Source organism: Mobula hypostoma, chromosome 10 (assembly GCF_963921235.1).
Source record: "Mobula hypostoma chromosome 10, sMobHyp1.1, whole genome shotgun sequence".
In the NCBI taxonomy this organism is placed as follows: domain Eukaryota; kingdom Metazoa; phylum Chordata; class Chondrichthyes; order Myliobatiformes; family Myliobatidae; genus Mobula; species Mobula hypostoma.
In genome coordinates this window covers 54,612,841-54,636,413 of record NC_086106.1, presented here as the reverse complement: position 1 = coordinate 54,636,413, position 23,573 = coordinate 54,612,841, and the positions used below count along the sequence as shown (strand labels likewise).

Sequence of the window (23,573 nt, the reverse complement as noted above, 5' to 3'; positions counted from 1 at the left end):
GACCGGAGCCTTGCTTGGTCAAGATAAGGAACTGTCTTTCATTGTGTGGAATTGTCTCTCTGTGTCTACGCCTTCGCTAGGTAGGTCTGGCCGTTTGCCATTACCTAGTGTTGTGAACTGTCTCTGTGACCATGCCTTCGCCAGGTGAGTCCGGCTGTTTGCCGTCACCTTATGTTGAGATATGTCTCTTCATGTTCAGATTTCTGTGTATGAGTCCCGGCCCTATATCCTGTTCCAAAGGAGGGGTCCCAGCTCTATGTTATGTGTATGAGTCCCGGCCCTGCGTCCAGTTCCCAAGGAGGGGTCCCCGCTCTGTGTTCCATGCTCCCGTTTCTTTTGGTCCAAGGCTCCATGCTCCTGTCTCTTCTAGTCCAAGGTTCTGTGCTCCTGAAGGCCCTTGTCCAGTCCGTGCCTAGTTCAGTCCTATCCAAGTCTTGTCCATGTGCCTTTACCTGTCCTCATGTCCCGCCCTACCCAGGAGTTCCTCACCCAAGCCATGTCCAGTCCTGTAGCCTCGTATTGTCCTCGCCTAGATCTGGAGTCCCAGTACAAGTCAAGTCTCAGGTTCTGGGTCCTTGCCCAGTCTCTGGCTCGGAGTCCATACCCAAGCCTTGAAGTACTCTAGACTCAAGACCCAAGACCCCAGCCGGCAGCCTCAAGACCCAAGACACTAGCCTGCAGCCTCAAGACCCAAGACCCCAAGCCTGTCTCCAAGATCAAGCTTCAAGACCCCAAGCCTGTCTCCAAGATCAAGCCTCAAGTCTCCAAGCCTGTCTCCAAGATCAAGCCTGAAGACCCCAAGCCTGTCTCCAAGCTCAAGCCTCAAGACTCCAAGCCTGTCTCCAAGCTCAAGCCTCAAGACCCCAAACCTGTCTCCAAGCTCAAGCCTCAAGATCCCAGCCTCCAGTCCTGCAGTCATGTCATGTCCTTGCCTGGTTCTGGGGCCCGAGCCTGAGGCAAGACCCTGGTTTTGGGGCCCTGTCCAGTCTCTGGCTCGGGGTTCAAGCCCAGGCACCTAGTTCATATTTCCTTGTCCGGTTTCCCTATTTCTTGTCCATGTCCTAGCCCAGGTCCTGCATCCTTGTCCTGTTCCTAGTACTTCAGAGTCTGTGTCTTGCATTTGGGTCCGCCATTAATGCCCCCCATTATGACAGTAGTATCAGGAACCCTTTCGGCTCTTTGAGTTTAGGACAGCTTACAGAAAATAACTTTCCCAAATAATTTGCTCCGTAACCCACTCATCCCATGTTCCCATCAATCCTATGACTTGCCTGCACTTATGGCAACTTACAGTGGCCAAATGAACTGAAATAAAGCATTTGGGAGAAACCTATTCCAACGCAGAAAAAAAAGGCAGGAAAATGTGAAGGAGGGAACAGCTGACAGAATAGAATCTCTTGTGTTTTCGATGGCACCAGTCCTGAACACAGCTCCTTTGATGATGATGGTGTAAAGCAGGTGCCACGATGTCTCTGCTGGAGACTGGCTAATTTCACTGAAAATTGAAGTCCAGGGAAGTCAGCGTGGGAGCACTAAGTGCTCACTTCTTAATATCAATGGCATAATGTCTACTGTTTACTTCAATTATATTGACTTATTTTCCCCACACAAACTAAATACTCATCAATGCAGCAAAGCATTGAATTAATTGCCAAGATTTAAAGTAATTAAGTTTACTTCACACATTTCAATGTTTTACTCTGTATTCTACATTGAGTCAACAATATTTTGTGATGTTTTAGTGATAATAGCCAAACAAAGACGACATTAATTCACACGCTGCACTGACGTTGATTTCTGTGTCCATCTGGTATACAAGGAGGAATCATTGGAATGTTTGAAGAAACCTTTGATGCAGTTTCAAATGAAGAGAAATGATTTGGATCATGAAATTTCCTGTTCTTACTGTAGATGCTGTCTGATTTGGTGAGCATCTCTCTCAGTTGGTTTTCATTTCAGTTTTCCAGCAACTATGGCATTTTCTTTTATTTTTCACCAGGTGCACGCGAGAATCACATTGAAGCAAGACAATTTATTAATCTGTTTATCAGAGTTTCTACAGCAGGAATGCCACAGAACAGTTAAAACAAGTTAGCATTTACTAGGCAGGATCTTTTCATCTGACAAAAAAGAAAATCCAGTTTCATGTTGATGATGGGATACAATACAATTCCTGTAAACTGGATTTGCAGTGGCAAAGACTGAATGTAATTTGCACAATCACAAACAGTGTATTTTCAATAATATCACAAGAGTGAGTTTCATTTCTGAAGCAGTTTGGAATAATTTGAGATATTGGATGTGGCACAGCACTGGTATCATCCAGAGCTGCTCCCTTCAAGTCTTCATAAAGGAGGAGTTAAGCTCAATCAGAGTGAAGATAATACAATGTGAGCTTAATTTACAGTTATAACAATGTAACATTTTATGTTTATTTCAATAACATGTAATTTATTCTGTTTCCTTGCAATATTCCTTAATTTTTACATTGTGATTTATTAACAGGTACTGATAAACTACTTAGAATAAATCTGACTTGCTGTGCTGTATGTATGAGTGTTCATGTGATCTCACAGATCCTACAGAAGGGAGAATTACAGACAATTTTTAAATGAGATCCAAATATGCAATCCCTTCATTGATCCCAGATCTTGCCATAAGCCTTGTGCCAAAATCTCTAACTATGTTTTTTTAAATTGTTGAAAGGTTCTCTTTAAGGTAAGTGAAACTGAACTGGTTGATAAGCACACAGGGAACATCTTCCCGATAGTTAATATCATATGGTTGGGATGACACCAGTTGTAAATCATTGGTTGAAAGATCATCTCAATTGACACAGACATTTATACGCATGCACACAAGTACCTGCTATCATTTAGTGGGTACAGTTCTATATTTAAACAAGTAATTGGCTGCGTAATGCAAGGTGTTCCTGATTACTGCCTGGTGGTCTACCCAGCTGTGCCGTATATAGGCCAATATTTATCAGGTCCACCCTTTCTGTACAATTCTGAAGGCAGACATAGCGTAATTTTAAAGTTTAATTGATTGATTAACACTGTTAATTTTGCACCAGTTTTCCAAATGCCACAGATCGGAAACTCCTTCCCAACCCCATTCAGTAATGCATAAAAAATATTTCCGGGGATGTATGCAGCAGAAGTGAACATTATTGAGTAGAATTAAAGAAGGATTTGGTGTTAGATAACATCAAATTATTAAGCACGGCATGATATAAACTCTCTTGGTAGATGTTTGTACAGCTCAGTTAATCAGTTTCAAAGGCAACTTTCACCACTCTCTCTGCATTCTCTGTAAGATCCTTCAGTGCCGCACTCAGTATGTTGTACGTCATGAGAAATGATGAGCCTGCTCCAAAAATGCTGCCAATAACCGGGACAAAGTTGAGAGTGAATTGCAGGGCTGAAATGGTAACAGCAGCTGCACCCCAAGCTATCCTCATAATTACATCTTGGGTTATTTCCCCCAACAGTGGAGTATTTATGGTCTCCTTCAGCTCTTCCACAGGTTTTCCTGCTCTGTTGGCCAGACTTTGAAGAGAAGCATCATCCAGACCCAGGCATTTCCAGAAGGAGACAATGGCTCCAATCAATATACTGATATCACAAGCGAGAGAGAAGCCGGGAAATGGGACCGCTCCCAATCCCCCAGAGAGTGTTGCAAACATCCAGATAAATTTTCTCAGAATCTCATATTTCTTCTGAACATCTCCACACTTAGATTTGGAAGGGCCAGGGACAAAGATCCTTTTCTTTACATTATTTAGATCACCTTCAAGCCCTTCAGGTAACCGAATGAAATCAAAATGATCTGGCTGTAAACTGGATATCAGGAACACAGATGGATCCGGAACTCCTGCCTCTTTCAGCCTCCTGACACAGTCACTCCGAATTTTTTCTAGCTCTTCTTCTTCATTAATAACCCTCTTTTGTATCCTCATGGACCTAAGATTGTCATTAATCTTAGAGCGGACAAAATAGAATTTTTTTCCCAGCCGTTTAATCTCTTTGGCAAGATTTACATCACATTCTTTGAATCAACAATCAGAGATTATAATAAAGAAATCATATCGTTTGAATTTCATTTCTGTGAGATATGTACCTGCTGGAAACTGTGTAGTTCCAATCCCTGGCAGGTCCCAATAGCGAATATTGGGCAGAGTGGGATGTGAGTATCCGGTTGGCTCCTTTGTTGTTTCTGTGGTCCCAACTTCAGTTGAACCCAGATCTTTGCTCCAAACTCCTCTCATGGCATTGATGAAGGTGGATTTTCCTGCTCCTGATTCTCCCGTCACTGCGATGTTAAGCTTTGTCTTGTCCAGATCAGTTACTTTCTTCTCTATCAGTGGTTTTACTTTTTCCACCCCACCTGTTTCAGAATCAGACTTCAGTTTGCTCAGTTCTTCCTGTGTGAAGAATGAAGGGGTCTCATTCTCTGCCATCTGTTCACTGAAAGAAAATATGTTCCACTAAAGTTCTCAATTGAAACAATTTCCATTTTTATTGTTTGTCATGGTATTCACTGAGTGTGCGCATGTCAGTTCTTCCTAGTAATGGTCTAGGTGCTCTTTACTACCCAGCAGATATCTATATTTGTTATTATAATGTGCATCAGTCGAGTCACTGAAAAATACAGCACAGACACAGGCCCTTTAGTCCATGCCAAAATGAGTTAAACTGCCTTCTCACATTGACCTGCACTGGGTGCACAGCCCTCTATACCCCTAATATTGCTGTACCTATCCAAATTTTCTGAAACATTAACATTGCTCACATGCACCATTTACACTAGCCGCTCATTCCACACTCTCAGTACCCTCTGGTCGGTTAATATGCTTTGATTTGCTTAACCACCACTGATTTAACTAACGGAGTACATAGATCTCAACCTTTGTCCAGAGAGCTGCAACGTCACATAAGGTTCAGTTTTTTTGTGATTCATGTCAGTACCATTGACATTGGAAGAACAAGGGGAGATTTTATGCTGAGGAAATTTAAGAAGCTGGGGATCAAATTAAAATGCAGAAACAAAGAGATAATAATCTCTGGATTGCTACCTGAGCAGCGTGCAATCTGCACAGGGTTTATACGATCAGAAAGTTAAATGAGTTGTCAAAGTTTTGTGTAGGAGAAGTGGGTTTGAATTTGTGGAATATTAGCATCAGTGTTGGAGAAAGGGAGCTGTTCTGATGGAGCAGGCTCCACCTGAACTATGCTGGGACAAGAACCCTGGCAAATCGCATAACTGGGGCTGTGGTAGGCTTTAAACTAAATTGTAGGGGGTGGGTTGAGCAGCTTGGAAAGGTCAGGATAACATTAAAGGGAAGGAGAATCCAGGAGAGGTTACAGAAATCTACAAATAAATGAATTAATGTTTAGTAAGGGATAAGAAATTATCTTCAGAAACATGGAGACAAAATTGAAAAAGGTGGTGCCTACGGAAACACCTGTTATATTTCAAGGCACGATGTATGTATAATAAAGTCGTGATCTCATTGCACAGTTACAGATTGCCAGGTATGATGATGTGGGCATCACTGGGTCATGGTTGAAGGAAGATCACAGCTGAGAGCTTAACATCCAAGGATACACATCATATGAAAAGGAAAGGCAGCTGTGCAGAGATGTTGGAATGGCTTTGTTTTTTAAAGAAATAAATAAATAAAGCCACTCAAAAGGAAAGGCTTATGATTAGAAGATGCAGTCAACAAGGGTTGAAAAAAGACACTCGTGGAAGCTTTATATCAACCTCCAAACAGTAGCAAGAATGTGGGGTTCAAATTAGAAAGGAAGATAGAAAAGGCATGTAAAGAGGGTAATGTAAAGTTGCCCATGCCAGACTGCAATATGCAGATTTATTGGAAAATCAGTTTGGTTTTCAATTCCAGGGGAAAGAATTTGTAAAATGCCCACAAGATGGTTTTTTTCAAACTGTTTCTGGTGGAAACCATGAGGGGAAATTCTAGATTGGGTGTTGTGTAATCAGATTTGATTAAGGGGCCAAAGGTAAAGGAACCCTTAGGAGGCAGTCATCATACTAGTATAGAATACATCCTGCAGTTTGAGAGGGAGAAGATAAAATTGGATGTATCCGTATTACAGTGCAATAAAGGGAATTACTGAAGCAGGAGAAGAGAGCAGGTCAAAGTTCACTGGAATGTAACACTAGCAGGAATGACAGAAGAGTAACGGTTGGAGATTTTCAAAATAATCACTCCATTAGACATAGGAGCAGAATTAGGCCAATTGGCCCATCGTCTGCTCTGCCATTTCATCTTGGCTGGTCCAGTTCCATCACAACACCATTCTCCTGCCTGCCTTTTCCTCGAAATCTTCATACCCCGACTAAACAAGTACTTGTCATCCTCCACCTAAAATATACTGAATAACCTGGAAGTGACAGCCCACTGCCACTAATCGCTTCTCCTATGATAATCCTTTCATTCCTGCAATCATTCTCATGAATCACCTTTGTCTACACATCCTTCCTTAAATAAGGGGCCCACATCTGCTCACAATACTTTGAGAGACTTCACCAATGCCTTCTAAAGCCTCCGCTTTTATATTTTAGTCTGCTCAAAATGAATATTAACATTGCATTTTTCCTCATCACCAACTTAGCCTTCAAATGAACCTTTAGGGAATCCTGCATGAGGAATCGCAAGTTGCTTTGCAGTTCAATTTTTTAAATTTCCTCCCTGTTTAGAAAATAGTGTACACCTTTCTTCCTTCTACCAAAGTGCCTGACCATATATTGCCCAACACTACGTGCCTTTTGTCACTTCTTTGCCCCTTCTCCTAATCTGCCTAATTCCTTTCTTCCCTGCTTCCTCAAGACTACCTGTCCCTCTACCTATCTTTGTATTACCTGCCACAAAGCCATCATTCCATCATTCAAGTCATTGACATACAGTGTAAAAAGAAGCAGTCCCAACACAGAACCCAGCAGAACAACATCAGTCACTGGCAGCCAATTCAGAAGACAGGATCGGTTCATTACAAAGGAGAAGCAGTCTAAAGGGAGGATGAGGCTACCATGGCAACAGGAAAAGTGAAGACAGCATTAAAGCAAAATAGAGGACATACAATGTAGCAAATAATACTGGGAATCTAGAGGATTGGGAAGTTATTAAAAACCAAACAGAAGGCAACTGGGCAGAAAACATTAACGAGTGAAATGATAAATTTGAAGGTAAGCTAACAACTAATATAAAAGAGGAAACAAAATGTTTACTTTTTCAGAGATAAATAGTAAATGAGAGGTAGGACTGAACATTGATCTTCTGAAAACTGTCAGGAGTATGAATAGATGATTGGCTGACTGGCCAAAAGCAGACAGTGGGAATAAAGGTAACACACGTACAATGCTGGAGGAACTCAGGTCAGGCATTACATATCTATGGATAGCAATAAAGAGCTGATTTTTCAGGCTGAGGCCTTTCATCAGGACTGAAACATCAGCTCTTTATTCCTTTTCTGTTTGGCTGCCAGTGACTTGTGGTGTTCCATCGAGGTCAGTGTTGAGGAAGCAGGGATTCTGCAGAAGGACTTGGACAGATCAGGAAATAGGAAAAGACGTGGCAGAAGGAATACAGTGTAGTGAAGTGTATGGTTGGGCAATTTGGTAGAAGGAATAAATATGTAGATTATTTTCTAATGTGGATAGGAAGGCAAATGCAACATTTGAGAGGACTACGTAGAATATTATAGGAACCATATGATGCTTTATCAGGCATTGGACAGACTGCACTCAGATTATTGTGAGCAGTTTTATACCCCTTATCCATAATAGGATAGAAACATAGAAACATAGAAAATAGGTGCAGGAGTAGGCCATTCGGCCCTTCGAGCCTGCACCGCCATTTATTATGATCATGGCTGATCATCCAACTCAGAACCCAGCCTTCCCTCCATACCCTCTGACCCCTGTAGCCACAAGGGCCATATCTAACTTCCTTTTAAACATAGCTAATGAACTGGCCTCAACAGTTTGCTGTGGCAGAGAATTCCACAGATTCACCACTCTCTGTGTGAAGAAGTTTTTCCTAACCTCGGTCCTAAAAGGCTTCCCCTCTATCCTCAAACTGTGACCCCTCGTTCTAGACCTCCCCAACATCGGGAACAATCTTCCCGCATCTAGCCTGTCCAATCCCTTTAGGATCTTATACGTTTCAATCAGATCCCCCCTCAATCTTCTAAATTCCAACGAGTACAAGCCCAGTTCATGCAGTCTTTCTTCATATGAAAGACCTGCCATCCCAGGAATCAATCTGGTGAACCTTCTTTGTACTCCCTCTATGGCAAAGATGTCTTTCCTCAGATTAGGGGACCAAAACTGCACACAATACTCCAGCTGTGGTCTCACCAAGGCCTTGTACAACTGCAGTAGTACCTCCCTGCTCCTGTACTCGAATCCTCTCGCTATAAATGCCAGCATACCGTTCGCCTTTTTCACTGCCTGCTGTACCTGCATGCCCACTTTCAATGACTGGTGTATAATGACACCCAGGTCTCGTTGCACCTCCCCTTTTCCTAATCGGCCACCATTCAGATAATAATCTGTTTTCCTATTTTTGCCACCAAAGTGGATAACTTCACATTTATCCACATTAAATTGCATCTGCCATGAGTTTGCCCACTCACCCAACCTATCCAAGTCACCCTACATCCTCTTAGCATCCTCTTAAGAGGATATGCTAGTATTGTAGAGAGACCAGAGTATATTCATGAAAATGTACCGGAGGCTGAACCAATTAATGTATAAGAGGTGGTTCATAGCTCTGGGCCTGTCTTCATGGAGTTCAGAATAATGGAGGGGGGTGGGGAATCCTATTGAAAACTCTTGACACCCCTGAAGCCATCCACTGCTTGTGAGGCAGAAGTCAGATACATGCAGGTTTACCCCTCAATTTCCTAAAATGAATCAAGTTCCAGCAGTACACAAGGAGTTAGACTGGTGCATCATATGCTACCCAAAACAGTTAAATTTTCTACTAGTACCACAAAGAGGATGAAGTGATGGCGCTCGCAAGGTTTCAAGATACTGCCTGTTTATGCTATTTTAACAATAAAAAGACCTCTAAGAGAATGGACCAGGGTTTTAGTGTGAGATAAAATTTTCTCATGTATCTTCACCTCCATCATGTACCATGCTTAAGAGGAAAGGTACCATTCTTCCTTTAATGTCCAGGTCTACCATGATGAAATTGATGCAGGATTGATGCAGGAGAGCTGTGCAGAAACAATGTGCGTAATTTCCGACCTACCTGGAGCTTGACCCTCCCATTCCTGATCTCTGTCTCTCATTGGCTCGCCTGTATAACGTTCCAGTGACAAGAGTGATTTAATCAGATGCTCAGGGAGCCTTTTTTTCTTTTCTTGTGTGGTTTTTCTACTTCTAGAGGAGATGATAGAATGAGTTATGTTTTTCATACCAGACATTCCCATGACACTGAGGCAAATCACCATTAGTAACGTTTGGTTTAAAGCAAGCAACTAGAAAATACACACTTGCGTTTACTCACCTTGCTTCAGTCAACCTAAAGAAAGAGATTCTGAGGGCGGTTGTGCCTCATCAATGTTCTTAGAAAGAAGGACATATCGCGAAGCTCAGAACATAGAAGGTGAATCAAAATGGTCAAAATTATTGGACTGTCAAACATGATCATAAATCAGCCTCCAGCTTGAAGTGAAGTGACAGAAACCCTTGTGCTGCATAGTGCCACGTTACTGTCTCAATGGAAAGCCCATGGCAATCACTTTGGGAAAAAGAGCATTTTGCACTCACACTCCCAGCAATTCTGAGAAAGATGTCATGTCTATAGCCAGCTCCATCATTGGCACTAGCCTCGCCAACATTCATGACATCTTCAAGGAGTGATGCCTCAAAATGCCGGCATCTAGCGACACCTGGGACATGCCTTCTTCTCTTTGCTATCATCAGGGGGGATGTATAGGGTCCTGAATGCACACATTCAACAACATCTATGATTTGGTGATTCCAGTGCTTATCCAGATAGGAACTCTCTTTACTGGAACCATGGAGGCCAGGGGAATTGTCTGTTAGCTGCCCATTATCCTCTGTGGGACAGACCCCACCGTCCCCACTTCTATTTCTCTACATTTAAACAACGTGCTTCCAATAACTCACCCTTGCCTTCTGGTTCTACAACTTCTCACTTTCAACTTTAGATATGCCCCCTGAATTTCTCCTCTAATATATTTTGTTTCTCTCTCTTTAAATAAATCTTAAAATAACCCCGCACTTGAAATCTTAGCACGCTCTGCTAGCTGGCTCCAGTAAGTTCTTCGGAAGCTTTTCTCACAAATGCACTGGACAGCCAATATAAACTGTGTGCTAACTCTGAAAGGCTACATGTTCGGATGGAAACTTGAAAGACGAGCTCGGAACCGGCTGAGCCCCACACCTTCTTCTGGAAGACCGCGGATCAGAGGATTTTATTAGACCCTCTGTACCTTGAGTTAAGCGGTCTTCTGATGACATCTCATTCAGTGCTGGATATAGTCAGAAAGGCTGCAAAAGTGAACTAAACGTAAACTGGAACTTTTTTCCCTCATTTCTTTTCCGGGTGGTTTGCAATAAGCTCTTGTATTGCAGCGCCTCGGGGTTGTTTCAATTGTGATTTGCGTCACACAGGTCTCTCCTTTCCTGGAAAAACCCTAACCTCTTTATGTACCGACAACTTATTTTCTGTGATTTGCACTACTTGTTTTAACTTAACTAATTAATATACACATTTATACTTACTGTTATTCAGTTTTTTTTACATTTATGATGTATTGCATTGTACTGCTGCCGCAATTATGACAATGTTCATATATATTAAACCTGTTTCTGATTTGATTATCAATTCAGGGCAGTTTGTTGCTGTTATTACGTCCTCAACTTCATTTTAACTCGAAAACCCGCAGATCCCCGATGTAAAATCCCCACAGCCCAGCAAAAGAGGCAGAAAATAGGACAAAGGAACACCTGTTCATGACTTCTCTCAAATTGTTGGCGCTTTATATTTTTTTTACGGTCGTTTAAACCGAGACCCTGCTTACAAACTCGCAGGATATACTGCCCACAATTTTCTCAATCGAATCGTATTAAATTATGTAACGGGAATAAATAGACTGAGTTTGTCATTCAATTTCTTGTCTTTACCTGCACTGGATTTTTGATCACGGAGGCTCCGTCAGTGAAAGTCCGTTTTGATCAGCAGTCCGTTGCGATTTGTACATTCTGTGCTTCCGCTCTCATTCACACTGCATACCGCTCCAAAAGGTACACCCGGATTGATGTGTGTTATCCAATAAGAAATAAAGATATACATGAGATTATTTGTTGCCGGGTGACTATTCTTTCAATTCTGCTGGTTCTGTGTGTGATGAGTGCAGACGGTACATTCAGATATAGTGTATTACAGAATAATAGGTAAATCACCGCAACGTACTCTTTCACTCCTGCCAATTGATTTATCCCTTCCTCATTTCTTCAGCCAGCCAGCTACATTGAGGATAATTTACCGCAGCCAACTAACTGAACGAGTCATCATAGCTTTAGGTTGTGGAAAGACATGCCAGCCGCTGGGGAGAACGGATCCCCAGGATCCCGGAGAGAATGTTCAAACAGCCCTGTGTCAGGATCGAAGCCTTGTTGCAGGGTTTTGCAGATAAATCAATCCAGCACGATGATATCGATGTAGGATTTCATCAGGTCCAAGTGGCAGGTAAAACCAGTTCCAAATGAATGATACATGACCTTCCTTCCTCTAAAGTCAGAACTAAATCAGTTTGCTCATGACTGCACAATATTCAATCCCATTCGCAATGAAAGCAAACCAATCTTTGCCTGCAGGCAGCGAGATGACGCGGAGTGACACAATGGCAGAGCGGGAGGTGCAGCTGTCCTGTCCTCCTGACCTTCGATGATGTCTGTGCGTGGAATGTGCATGTTTTCTTGTCACCGTGTCGGTATTTTTGGTGTATTCCAGTTTCCTCTCCTATATCAAAGACATGCGGTTTGGTGGGTGAATGGGTTACTGGAAATTGACCCCGGTTCATTTGGACAGGCAACGTGAGGTACTGAATAGCGCGAGGGAGACTTCTATGAACATAAAATAATGTGAGAGACAAACGTTTATAGATGCACAGTGGGGAGTATCCTCACTGGTTGGATTACATCTTATCCAAATTCCACCAACACGTCACCATGGCCACTGGGGGATAAACAGATTTGATTATGGTTATACAAACGGACACGGTACTCACAAATCCATCCCATTCCCTCATCCTGGCCTCTCTGAGCGCATCTCCATGATATTAATACTGTACCAGCATTCCAACCACTGCTGAAATGGAGAAACCAGTCAAGAGGACCATCACTGTGTGGCCTAATGAGGCAATCTCTATGCTTCAGGACTGTTTTGAATAGATGAACTGGCAAATGTTCAAAGAATCTGCCAGAAACTGAGAGGACGCAGACCTCGAGTAATATGCCTCATTTGTCACTGGCAACATCAGTAAGTGTGCAGACAATATTGGTGACTCTACAACATCATTTAATTGTCCAACCCTGAATGGTGAAGAGTGCTTCCTATTAAAAGCCTGGGACACCACCTTCAATTCTAGTGACATAATGACTTCAGAGTAGCCAGGAAAAACCTAATCTTAGCCATCAAGAGGGCCAAGACCACCTTGTCTCAGAAAAGATCAAGAATACCTGTCCAATAATGATTCCCATCGTATGTGGCGGGGCAGCAAGGGCATTGTGCAAGAAAAGACCGTGTCAATTCTATCCCTGTACCAGTCACGCCTCCCTTCCTGACACTTCAAACAACTGTTATGCATGCTTTGAGGCATGCAACACAACACCAGGCACAAAATCCACCCCTCTCCCAGTTGATCAGTAACTGTAGCAACAGCAAACATGAGAAAGACTCTGCAGAGTCAACCTTACCATGACGGCCAGGCCAGACAATATGCCAGGTCAAGTTCTCAGGGTCTGTGCACACCAGCTCACTGATGTCTTCAGGGATATCTTCAGCACGTCACTCATCCAGGCTACTATCCCATGTGTTCTGAATCAGTCACAATCATTCCCTGTATCAAGGAAATCTACACTTTCAGAACTAAACAACTGCTGCCCACTGGCACTGACAGCAATCATCATGAAGTGCTTTGAATGGCTTGTAATCAAACATTCCATTCCTGCCACACGAGACAGTCATCAACACTTTCACTGAAAGAATGTCTCTCAGCCATATGGCATAGCATCTGTCATGTATCTAGCCCTGATACACCTAACAAGCAACAACCCTCATGTCAGAATACAGTTTCTGGATTTCAGTTCAGCATTCAACACTATTGTCCCACAGACCTTGACCAAACTGCTGTTCCTGCTCCTCTGTCTAAATACACCACTGTGCAACTTGGTGTTGGACTTCCAAACCAATGGACCTCAGATAGTCAGAATGCACAACTGCACGTTCCTCCCCATCATCCTCAAAATGGGCTCCTCCCCAGGGCTGTGTGTTGAGCCCATTAACTGTACACCATGCTCATACTTAACTGCATGGCAAAGACATTATAGTAATCTCATTGTCATGTTCGCTGATGACATGACAGTTCTGGGGCTCATCATTAACAACAATGAGATGGTTGAGATGACCTACTGAGAGGAGAGAGAGGAGCTTAAGATCTGGTGCCAGGGTAATACCTCTTCCTCAATGTCACCAAGACAAAGGAGATGATTATTGAGTTCAGGAGAACTTGCACCAGTCACACCCCTCTTTACATCAGCAGCACAGCAGTGGAAACTGTTAACAGGTTCAAACCCCTAGGAGTGTGCATCTCTCACAACTTATAATCATCACGAAGCATATCCTATATGATCAGAAAAGTTCACAAAAGCCTCTACTTTCTAAAGAGGCTGAAGTGAGCTGGACTATCCATACTCAGTCGTACTGCATTTGAACACGAGATCATCCCAAGAAGCTGCGTCACTGCATGATATGGAAGCTGCACTGTGGGAGGCAGGAAGGCTCTGCAAAGGGTCGTCAAAGCTGCCCAACACATCATGAGTACCAGCTTATCCTCCATCAAGGACAGACTGTAGATACAGGAAAGTGCCAGTGAGATCATGAAAGGATCTCAAATGTACAAGAATGCAAAATGCTACAGAGACTAATGGTCTCAGCCACTTCTATCATTGGTATACCTCCACCCACCATCAAGGTCATCTGTAAGAAGTGATGTCTTGGCTTCCACAGATGCCTGATGCAAAGAATCCCACGGATCCACCACTCTCTAGCTACAGAAATTCCTCCTGTTCTAAAAGGAAGTCCTTCTATTCTGAGACCATGTCCTCTGGTACAAGAGTCGTCCACCAGAGGAAACATTCGTTCCAGATCCACTCTAATCGAGGCCTTTTGAAATTTGATAGGATTCCAATACATCACCACTCATTCTTCCAAATTCCAGTGAATACGGGCCCAGAGCCATCAAGTGCTCTTCATATGACAAGCCAATCGATCTGGGAGTCACTAGAAATGAATGTTAACATCACATTTGCCTTCCTCACCACTGACTGAATCTGCAAATTAACCTTTAAGGAATCCTGCAGAAGGACCCCCACGTCTGTTTGCACTTCAGATTTTTGTATTTTCTCTCCATTTAGAAAATAGTCTACCTTTTTTATTTCTGCTACTGAAGTGCATGACCATACATTTCGCAGCACTGTATTGCACCTGCCACTGATTTGACCATTCTCCTAATCTGTCTATGTCCTTCTGTAGCTTCTCTGTTTCCTCAAAACTACATGCTCCTCCACGTATCTTTGTATCACCAACAAACTTTGCAACAAAGTATCAATTCCATATCTAAGTCATTGACATACGATGTAAAGAGAAATGGTTCCAACACAGACCCCTTTGGAGCACCATTAGTCACCGGCAACCAACCAGAAAAGACTCCCTTGATTCCACTCTTTGTGTCCTGCCAATCAGCCACTGAAATATCCTTGCTAGTATGTTCCTGTTATACCAACGGCTCTTACCATATTAAGTAGCCTCGTGTATGGCACTTGTTTCAAAGGCCTTCAAAAAATCCGAACACATAACATCCACTGCTTCTCCCTTGTCTATCCTGCTTGTTATTTCTTCAAAGAATTCCAACAGGTTTGTTCGGCAAGATTTTCCCTTGATGAAACCATGCTGACTGTGGCTTATTTTATCATGTGCCATCTATACCCCGAAAACACATCCTTATCAATCGACTGCAATATTTTCCCAACCACATAGGTCAGACTAAATTCCCTAAAATTTCCCTTCTTCTGATTCTCTCCTTTCTTGAAGAGTGGAGGGACACTTACAATTCTCCAGTTCTTCCAGAACCATTCCAGATCTGGTGATTCTTGAAAGATAATTACTAATACCTCCACAAGCTCTTCAGCTATCCCTTTCAGAGCCCTGGGGTATACACTACCTGCCTCGGTTGATTTCAGACCTTTCAGTATCCTAGGCATGCTCTCCCCAGTAATGGCAACTTCACATACTTCTGACCACTAACTCTCTTAAACTTCCAGCAAACTGTTATGTCTTCCCAACCACATAGGTCAGACTAAATTCCCAAAAATTTCCCTACTTCTCCACTCCAGCATCATTTTCCAGTGGTCCAATATCCAATCTCAAATCTTTTTCTCAGTGATGTATCTGAAGAAACTTGTGTTATCTTCTTTAATATTATTGGCTAGCTTACTTTTTTATTCTGTCTTTTCCTTCTTAATGGCTTTTTAGTTGTCTTCTATTGGATTTTAAAAGCTTACCAATCCTCTGACGTCTCACTATTTTTTGCACTATTATGTGCCCTCTCTTTGGTTTTTGTATTGGCGGTTTCTCTTGTTAGCTACCTTTGAGTCATCTTGCCTTTAGAATACTACTTCCTCTTTGGGATGTAATGTATATATCCCGTGACTTCTGAATTGCTTCCAGAAATTCCAGCTATTGCTGCTCTGCTGTCATCCCTGCCAGTGTTCTTTTCATAGAAACATAGAAAACCTACTGCACAATACAGGCCCTTCGGCCCACGAAGTTGTGCTGAACATGTCCTTACCTTAGAAATTACTAGGCTTACCCATAGCACTCTATTTTTCTAATCTCCATATACCTATCCAAAAGTCTCTTAAAAGACCCTATCTTATCTGCATCCACCACCGTTGCCGGCAGCCCATTCCACGCACTCACCACTCTCTGAGTAAAAAACTTACCCCGGACATCTCCTCTGTACCTACTCCCCAGCACCTTAAACCTGTGTCCTCTTGTGGCAACCATTTCAGCCCTGGGAGAAAGCCTCTGACTATCCTCACGATCAATGCTTCTCATCATCATTCTTTTTCAATCTTTTTATTAAGTTTCAGATTAATATACATAACAATATTAATGATACAATGAGATAGGTATAACATTGATAATGGTTAACATATACAAACATAATTCGAGTAAAATATATAATTCAAGCCTCCCAATCTCTAACTAATTGAACATGAAAAAAGAATTTTATAAAGAACCCCCTAAACAAAAAACAAAACAAAACAAAACTGGGATGTCCTATTCCTTCGGATGAGAACATTATTTGTCATTAACTCCGCTCCTCTATAGATAAACAAAAGATTATTAAAAAAGAAAAGGGTCTGAAAGAGAAAACTTATATCACATGAAAATGTTGAATAAACGGTCTCCAGGTTTCTTCAAATTTAACTGAAGAATCAACGATACCACATCTAATTTTTTCCAGGTTTAAACATAGTATAGTTTGAGAAAACCTTTGAAAATTAGTAGGAGGATCAGAATCTTTCCATTTAAGTAAGATGGATCTTTTAGCTATTAGTGTTATAAATGCAATCACATGGCAAGCTGAGAAGGATAAATGACCAACATCTGTCACTGGCAATCCAAAAATTGTAGTAATAAGGTGAGGTTTTAAATTAATATGCAAAACTGTTGAAATAATATCAAAAATATCTTTCCAATATTTATGTAAAAGAGGGCAAGACCAAAACATATGTGTCAGAGAGGCCACCTCAGAATTACATCCGTCACACACAGGATTTATATGTCGGTAAAAACGAGTTAATTTATCCTTAGACATATGAGACCTATGGATAATTTTAAATTCTATCAGTGTATGTCTAGCATACATTGAGGAAGTATTAGCTAGTTGAAGAATTTTCTCCCATTTCTCAATAGGTAAAGATACCTGAAGTTCTCTTTCCCATTCATTTTTTATTTTATCCAATGTACCTACATGTACTTTCATAATTAAATCATACAAAGCTGCTACTAAGCGCTTCTCATAGGGATTTAAACCTAATTTTTTTTCTGTAATATTAATTAAATGAAATATTGGAAAGTTAGGTAAAATACCATTCAAAAAACTTCCAATCTGCAGATATCTAAAAAAATGTGAACTAGGCAAATTACTAGATAATTATTCAAACAACATGAAACAATTATCTATGGATAAATCACGAAAGCATGCTATTCCCCTCGTTTTCCATAAGGAAACAGTTTGATCAATTCTAGAAGGTTGAAAGAAAACATTAGATATAATAGGACCAGATAAAATAAATTTGTTCAATCCAAAACATGTGCGAAATTGAAACCATATTCGTATTGTAGGTCTAATTATTTTATTAATTATTTGTTTATTTTGTTTATTCAGTTTGGTTAATGATAGGGGAACGAAGCTCCGAAAATAGAAACTAATGAGAATCCCTACACAGACTCACCCTGCAGGTTCACCCATTGAGGACAACGAGTTTCATCCCAGTCTTGCGTCCAAAACATCAAATATCGGATATTAATTGCCCAATAATCAAATCTAAAAATCTGCAATGCTAAACCAGCATCCTTCTTTTTGATTTCTGTAGATATTTCTTACTCAACCTAGGATTTTTATTCTGCCATATATATGAAGATATTTTAGAATCAATAATATCAAAAAAGGATTTAGAGATAAAAATTGGTACCATTTGAAATAAGTACAGAAATTTAGGTAAAACAGTCATTTTAATAGCACTAATTTGACCAATCAATGATGAGGACAGTGGGGACTATTTGGTAAACAATTGCTTAACATGGTGAATTAAGGGTAGAAAGTTAATTTTAAATAAATCTTTATATTTTTTAGTAATTTTGACACTCAAATAAGTGAAATAATCATTAATTAATTCAAATGGTAATTGTCTATAAATTGGAACTTGCATATTTAATGGTAAAAGCTCACTCTGATTAAGATTTAGTTTATAACCAGAAAAACTACTGAACTGAGCTAGTAGTGATAAAACGGCCGGGATGGATTTCTCTGGGTTAGAGATATATAATAACAAGTCATCTGCATACAATGATACCTTATGCGTCTCCTTCCCACGAGTAATTCTAAATATATTGGGTGAATCATGAAAGACAATTGCCAAGGGTTCCAAAGCTATATCAAATAACAAAGTACTTAAAGGACAACACTGTTTAGTACCTCTGAAAAACCTAAAAATGGGGGATTTCTGATTATTGATAACTACGGAAGCCAAAGGTGAATGATATATCAATTCAATCCAAGAAATAAATTTTGGGCTAAAGTTGAATCTCTCAAGCACATTAAATAAATATTTCCATTCAGCTCTGTCAAACGCCTTCTCGGCGTCAAGTGAAGTAACTCATTCTGGAACTTTAGATGAAGGAGTATATACAATATTCATTAATCTCCTAACATTTAAATACGAAAAGCAAGTTTTAATAAATCCTGTCTGATCATCAGAAATAATTTGTGGCAGTACCTTTTCCAATCTATTTGCTATTATTTTAGAAAAAATGTTGGAATCTACGTTCGTACATTCAACAAAGATATAGGTCTATATGATGCACAATCAGTAAGGTCTTTATCTTTTTTAGGAATTAAATAAATGGATGCTTCATAGAGGATTGTGGCAATTTACCTACAAATAAGGCATCCTTAAAAATTTTACATAGCCATGGTGAAAGTAATTTTGAAAAAGATTTATAAAATTCGACTGTAAATCCATCCAAACCTGATGCTTTTCCAGTATTTATCACAAAAATTGCCTCTCATAATCTTATACAACTCTATCAGGTCACCTCTCATCCTTCATCCCTCCAAGGAGAAAGGGTCGAGTTCACTCAACCTGTCTTCATAAGGCATGCTCCCCAATCCAGGCAACATCCTTGTAAATCTCCTTTGATTCATTTCTATGGTTTCCACATCCTTCCTGTAGTGAGGCAACAAGAACTAAGTACAGTTGTCTGTGCTTAAGTGGTCTGTACTAAGTGTGGTGTGACCAGGGTCCCATATAGCTGGAACATTACCTCTTGGCTCTTAAACTCAATCCCATGATTGATGAAGGCTAATGCACCGTATGCTTTCTTAACCATAGAGTCAACCTATGCAGCTGCTTTGAGCGTCCTTTGGACTCAGACCCCAAGATCCCTCTGATCCTCCACACTGCCAGGAGTCTTACCATTAATACTATATTCGGCCATCATATTTGACCTAACAAAATGAACCACTTCACACTTATCCATTCAATTTTGGCCAGCTCCTCACTCATGGCTCTGTAATTCCCTTTACTCAACTATAATACTGAGGCATTTAACTTTAGCTTTTCCTTCTCAAATTTCAGGGTGAATTCAATCATATTATGAGCACTTACCCCTCCAGTTCTTTTACCTTAAAACTCTAATGGTTCATTGCACAACACCCAATCCAAAATAGGTGATCAACTAGCCACTCTAAAATATGCATTTTGTATCTCCAATTGTAATTTGCAATATACATCTTTGCGACTGTGTGGACATCTGTATTTAACTCCCATTAGTGCCTTTTTATCTTTGCAGTTTATTAGCTATAGCTTTACCAAAACTCGACCTCTCCAGAAAGTGGATAGATGGCATAGCCCCTTCAAGGATTCAGGATTATCTCACTAATTGGCAGCCATATTTTGGTACCAGTGTTCCATATTTAAGGAGCACAAGAATAGATGAATCATCTGTTCTTCTTGTATTATCATCTCGTGTTTTGTTTCAAATTCTGTTCTTTTTCATTCTCATGTCAAGTCTTGATTCCAGCCTCGGATACTCCAGCACATGGGTCCAACCATCCTCGCCTAGGTCTCTTGCCACAGTTTCATTTTTCCACTAATAGAGCCAGCTCAGCCCCTCTGCCTACCTGCCTGTGCTTTCAATATAATGTATATCCTTAGATTTTCATCTCACAGTTTGTAATCTTCTTTCAGCCATTACTTAGTGATCCACACAACATCATACATGCCAGTCTGTGTGGCTGGACCAGGACAAATTGTTGGTCATTTTACACCAAGGAATCTGAAGCTCTTAACTAGCTCTTCTTTATTTAAAACATCAGCAGGGTCATAGATAGGGTGGGTAGTGTGATAGTTTTCCCAAAGTACAGAGCATCAAAAACCAGTGGGCAGATGTTTAAGAGTCAGAGGAAATCTGAGGAAAATGCTTTTCACCCAGAGGATGGTTGCAGTCTGGATCTTGTTCCCTGGGTGATGCTGGAGATCAGTACTGTCTTGTAAATGATGCTCTTGAATGGCCAAGGCAGAGAAGGCTACAGACTAAGTGCTGGTAAATGGGATTAGTGGAGTTGAGTTTTTGATGGTTCACGTGACCAAGATTGACAAATATCTGTTTCTGTCCTGCTTGACATGCAGGTAGGGGTAGCAATTTATTTTTGGGACAGTTTATCATCTTCCTTGTGTACAAAATGTAAAATGGGCATAAAGCAGCAAATGCAGAACTTGATTCCGTAAACTACACGCATTTAAATATATCACCTTCTGTCCTGTAGTAAAATTTTTTGATTTTATCAATGGTTTACATTTCAACTCATCCTTTTGACTACAATTTAGACCGATCATCAGCCTCTCCATGCCAGGGGTTTCAATAAACTCTGCCTTTGTTTGTAAACCAAATGTCTCATCCTCAGTACAATCACTCTGGTTCCCATTCCCCTGCCAAATTAGCTTTAAACCTCCCGAAAAACTCTAGCCAACTTGCCCACAATGATATTGGACCCACTTGTGTTCACATGTAACCTGTCACTTTTGTACAGGTTGTACCTTCTCTCGAGGAGATCCCAAAGATCCACATGTCTGAACCCCTTCCCCTGCACCCAGTCCTTAGCCACGCATTCATCTGCCAAATCATCCTTCTCTTATTCTCACTGGAGTGCGGCACAGGCAGCAGGCCTAAGATTACTTCCCTGGATGTCCTGTTTTGCAGCTTTCAACTTAGAATATCTCTTCAGGACTTCCTCACCATTTCTACCTTTGTCATTGGTGCCAATATGCACCAAGACTTCTGATTGATGACCCTCATCCTTGAGAATACCATGGAGCCAATCTCAGACATCCCTGATCCTTGCAGCTGGGAGGCAACATACTATCCAGCAGTCTCTATCACACCCACGGTATCTCATCTCTGTTCCTCTGTTAAGGTGTATGCTATCAACACTGCAGTTCTCTTCACCTCTCTGCTCTTCTGAGCCACAGAACCACACTATGGAATAAACATCAGTGCTATAATAATGACAATAATCTTATTACAATTCTTGTACTCAGTAACAGGTCTGAAAAGGAGGGGATATTAGAGGTTTGGGTATTTATTGGGAATGAATGGTAAAAGGAAGCCTCGAGAGCTGAACCATTTTAGTCTGAAAGATGTAATTTGTTTAAATCCTGATAATATTAAATATATGTTGTCATGGGATGATAAAAAGGAGGGAACGTGGAAACATGTATAGAACATTATATTTTTTGTAACCATTTGAGGTGCAAAATGGAGTTGTAGACAATCCCGGAGTGAAGCTAATATGTTGCAATATATGTACATGACGAAAAGAAATGTCCTTACGAAAGGAATGCATCAGTGCAAGCAACAAATGTACTGAGATTTGTTAAAAAATAAGGACATAGCAGAGAATAGACTACAACAAAGGTATTGGGAGGAATGAGATCACTGGAAATAGGAAGTTGCCTTGTCCTTTAAGTAGACAGTAAAATAAACAGTTTGTAAATGTGCGTTGGACATCCCCGACCATTTCCAATAGGAGTGAGGTGTCCATCCCTTGCAAGTACTAAAGGATAAAGGTGCTTGATAAAGATCCACTCAGTGTTGCTATTGTGTTTTGTGAGACTTAGCTTAGAGATACTCAACATCTTTCAGTGGGTGAACAGTTAGGGAACGATGACCACAACTCCTCAAATTTCAGGATAGCTACAGATAAGGATAGGTACGGTCCTTGTTGGAGAATTATAAATTAGAGCAGGGCAAACTATGAGTAAATTAGTCAGGAACTAAGAACCATTAATTAAGAACACTTTTTCTCTGGCAACACCATATCAGTCTGTGTCAGGGTCCTGAATTACCCCTATGAACTGTGCTTTTGAAAAGAGAGAGAGAGAGTTATTTTAACACCGATATCTTGTTTTGAAAAGAGAGAACGGCAAAGACTGCTCACATGTTGTTTATACATTCTTCAAGGACATCGCTTGCTTGTATTCTTACACAGACAGAGAAGGCCGGAGTTATTTGAGAGACAGGTGGTACTCAGCACGGGAAGATAAAATAGAAGGTCAGATGATAGGCCGGAGGCACATATTTTGGACACTGAATGAGCTTCGTTGTGCCCGCAGGAAAAGTGGGTTTTTGGAGGATCGATCAGGCGGATCGATCAGTCGCTCTTACAGTGTGAAAAGGCAGTGACCAGTGGGGAGTTGTCCATGTGTCCACCCTTGCCTGGGTTGATAGCTCCACCACAGGAAAAACAGTCCCCTTTGTTGTGGTCACAGTCGGTGACTTTTAAATGATTTTGGAGGACAACAAGAAGATCGACGGTATCAGTTCATCTGAAGACTCAAATCTCTCCCCCCGCCCCTCTCTCTCTCCATCACTACTCGACTCAATACCATGAACTGAACTGAACTTTCCTCATCATCGTAAGACTGTACCTTTTTACCCCTAGACCTGAAGAAGCTTGGTTTTTCACACATATTTCCACACTTACTGATATACTTACATATATATATACTTACATATATATATAATCATTGCTAAACTGTTTGATATATCCAAATTTATATTACTGTATTGCGTAGTTACTAATAAATATTATTAGTTAATAGTAATACTGGACTCCAAAGTGTTTTCTATTTCTGCTGGCTCTTTATTCCCATCACGGGGTACGTGACAAGACATAGAAACATAGAAAACCTAGAGCACAATACAGGCCCTTTGTCCCACAAAGCTATGTGGGGCATTTGAAGATCTGCAAAGAGTACAAGACAGGTTTGCTCCTGTTAGAAAGAAGGACTGGGATGGAAAGATAAGATAATCTTGGATTTCCAGAGAGGGAATGAATTTAGTCATGAAGGAAAAAGAAAAGTAAACAAAGTTTTGAAAGTTAGAATCAAACAAAACACATGAGGAACATAAAGAAACCAGAAGAGAATAAAAG

At 40.9% G+C, this 23,573-nt stretch overlaps 1 pseudogene; it reads right to left on the bottom strand.

The window, feature by feature from the left end:
• Positions 1–2,467: 2,467 nt before the first annotated feature.
• Positions 2,468–11,877, bottom strand: LOC134353305 (interferon-inducible GTPase 5-like; annotated as a pseudogene).
• Between the last annotated feature and the right edge of the window lie 11,696 nt (positions 11,878–23,573).